The 3726-nt window shown below is 31.7% G+C and overlaps 1 long non-coding RNA gene across 2 annotated transcripts; it reads left to right on the forward strand.

Annotated features, from left to right (window-relative positions):
* Positions 1-386: 386 nt before the first annotated feature.
* On the forward strand, positions 387-3332 carry LOC140811685 (uncharacterized). 2 transcript variants are annotated; one of them, XR_012113507.1, is made up of 4 exons: positions 387-457; positions 2634-2870; positions 2960-3030; positions 3128-3332. It is a non-coding gene; the product is annotated as an uncharacterized lncRNA (long non-coding RNA). The 2 variants fall into 2 exon arrangements; XR_012113506.1 differs by lacking the exon at positions 387-457 and having other exon boundaries at positions 2555-2870.
* The last annotated feature ends 394 nt before the right edge of the window (positions 3333-3726 follow it).

Here is a 3726-nt window from a genome sequence, read left to right on the forward strand (position 1 = left end):
TACTTAAATAACTTTATTCTTGGTTGGTTTTGAAAAGAGTAGCCCAGGAGAACAAAAAAACACATCTCAATCAAATCTACCCTTTTGGCCTAAAAAACCAAAAACGGTTGCATTCTAGGTACGCACGAGATATATTGATGATTTGCAAAACAAAAACATTTATTAAATTCTTTTTATCACAGTTCAGTGGCAACTTGTGAAGTTATTGTTTTCTGAGTTCATTATTAAATACATCATCTTTTGCCACTAAACCTAATAATAATACATTGAGCTGTCCCATGAATTCCTTAATTTGCATAGAGAGTATTCTGAGTTAGTAATTAAAATAGCGATAATATTTTGAATGTTAATGTTAAATAAACAAGGCCAACACATTGCAATGTTAGACCAAAACCTTGGTTCAAATTACAACAATATACAACACACATCATCCTCTAGTAGTCCATTATCTCCAAAGGTAAAGTCTTTTTTCTAGTTTTATTACTTTATTATTATATTGAGTTAGTACTTCATTGATTCAGCATTGGCTTTTTGGTTTAAGAATATACTTTAGATGCGTAAATGGTTTTTCTTTTGTTTATATTGATATTATTTATTATTTGATGTGGCATAATGAGTTAGAGTTTGCTTTTTTGTAAGCTATGTTTTGTGTGAGCTTATAATTATCTCGAGTTAGCCATTTATTGATTTAGATAGTATATTTTGGCTGAGAATATATATTACATGTATATTTGCTGTCATGAATTAATTGATTTGAATGATGTTTCTTTATGCTTTTTTGTTTTCTGGCTAGCTGTATGGGGATCCGGACGCTAATCATTTTCTTAATCGTCATTGGGACTAATTTAATCAATTAAAATAAACAGGGTCTAAATTTTTATTTTTTTTTGTAAAATACGGAAGGTAATAGAATTATTCTATTATACAAACAGTATAATAATACAAATCCTGTATAACATGCATCTAGTTCAAAACTAAGGTTCAACTACTACAATCGAGTAATAAAACCTATCTATATCCAAGTCCAGAATCACCACTCTAATCTCGATCTTTCTTCACCTCTGTGACCTTGAACCTGTCCCACATGTTGCCATGCACACATACAAACACGACAACAGCCGGATAACTCCGGTGAGAATAAAATCTCAGTATAAACAATGTATCAATGCAATCATATAAAACATATATAAAAGCATAATAAACATCGATACATGTATATAATCTGACCACATGAATCAATACAAATCTGTACCTAAATCCAGGACTCATTTCTAATCTAGGGATCCCGATCTAATTTAGACTTTGGTATGCTGTATCGAATGTCTACAATAGACGTCGATCTACATCTAAGCTCATCGATACACCTAAGTCTAGAGTCTTAGCGGTTCTGCCAAAGACTCGGCGGTTCTGCCCTAGCTAGATTGATCTGTCCTAGACTCAAACTCTGGCTCTGCTATCATTCAATAGACTAAACATATCAATCTGATAATCTGCAAATATCAATGAAATAAAATAAAGTATGTGATTTTTGAGAAACTCAAGTCAAACCTAACTCGAGTTGTGCAATCCCGAATCAACATTTATTTATACCTTTCGTTCTGTCGCTCTGATACAATTGAAGTCTCGTCTCAAAGTCTGTCAATGTTCAATCTGGCAATGACAATATCAACATACCGTATCAATATTCTATTCAAATCAAGACATCTCTGTCTTATTAAATTCTGACGGTACAACAGTATAATTCTGCGATACCAATGATACCACACCAGTATGTACTAATCCCAATAACTTATAATCAACCACAGTGCAAATCTTACATCACATCTCAGTCAATTTAACTCTGAAATTTATAACAATTCCATACTCAATCTGTTTCTTAATCTGACTTCGATTCTATGATGTCTACTATGTCAAGAACACCATATATGAATCGTATCTGATTCTGGACATAGCATAATTTCAAATATTAACAAAACTTACGTCATGTTGTAGCTGTCGTTGCTAGGAACACCGTACTGAAGTTGGATTCAAAATATAAAGGCGTAAGGATTTTTCACAACTCTCCGAAGCCTTCTTCCAGAAATTCTCTCGTTTCTTTCCTTCGCCAATTCTGAGGAATTACGTTTGCTATATATATATATATATATATATATATATATATATATAGCCAACGTTGCATAATACACCACATGTCGATTTTTCCTTTTGCATGACTCGCGCATATGTGCGACATTACTGGCGCATATGCGCGAGACATACTGGTCTCGGCCTTGGCAGCTCGTGCATATGCGCGACTTATTTCCGCGCATATGCGCGAGGAATTCTTCACAATTCTCGGGTACCCTCGCGCATAAGCGCCGATACACGCCGCGAATATGCACGAGGGGTTCTGCCTATTTCGCGCATATGCGCGAGGCTCATTTCCTCGCACATACATCTTTTCATGTTGAATTCAAACCGTGTCCCGATTAGCCCTTTCATAATCGTCTCGATTAAAAATCAATAATCGTAATTTAACACGATATAAAATCTTGGGCATTACAAGTTGGATATACTCATTAGCATAATGGTTGTTGATGATTGTACTTTATAATTGTTTTTATCAAAACCTTCTCTTTTGCACTTTCACATAGATTGGATGTTCTGTCTCAATAAAAAGTCTATTAGATTCGACGAAAATTGTGGCAAAATGAGTGGTTCGTAGCATTGATCCAAATACCGAAGTAGGAAGACAGACGTTGGGACCAAATTGGTGTGAAATACAAGTTCTAGTTGTCCTAGAACGTGAAGAGAGTTTGATTAGGCCATATGATCTTTTACAAAAGATTGGGGATACACTTGGAGGAATGATAGCATGGCCTTGTCATTTGGTATGATATTCAACTTTTCAATTAAATAGTATTTATTGTTATGTTGTCATGTTAGTATCATTTTAAACAAATATCAATTATATTTGCAGTTGACAGTTAATGAGGAAGATTTCTACTAGGTGCATTTGGATAAAAAAATAATTTTCCAGTTTATCATTTGGTATGATATTCACTAGTTTGAATTAAATTTTAATCTCTTTATTTTGTGATTCTTTAATTTTATTCCATTCATACAAATATATGAATTTTTATTGTAGGTGACAAGAATATTGGATTTTGATTAAGATGAGATGGTTGAATAATGAAGATGCGTCACAAGTTTGCTTATGTTTTGCTTTACAAGACTTAATTGTTTGTTAGTTCTTAAACTAAATACATTTGGTACATTTATTGGGATACAGATGTTTTTCGAGATAACAAATTTGTCAGTCTTATACATTAATGATTACAAAATTAATGACAATTATTTATTAGCAATTTAATTTCTATTTTAAAATTTTTTATTTGTATTTTGTTAATTTGTTATAACCTTGAATATTATATCATGAAAATATTGAAAATCGATGATATTTCATAAAATATGACATTTTTTATGTCACAATAGAACATTAAATCATGTACATAAAAAATGTCATTTTAAAACTCATATGGAGACATTTCAAAAAGTCATTATAAACAACTATTAATGACAATTTTCAATATCCTTATATACTAGTATAGAAGACATTTGTAAGTGTCATTACAGATTACATAACGAGACATTTTAAATTAACCTTATAACATATCATTAGTGACATTTTTTATTGTCACTATAAATAATATACACGACACTTTTAGTTGTCATTATAAATTATGT

The sequence above is a fragment of the Primulina eburnea genome, chromosome 1, assembly GCF_022965805.1.
Source record: "Primulina eburnea isolate SZY01 chromosome 1, ASM2296580v1, whole genome shotgun sequence".
Lineage (NCBI taxonomy): Eukaryota > Viridiplantae > Streptophyta > Magnoliopsida > Lamiales > Gesneriaceae > Primulina > Primulina eburnea.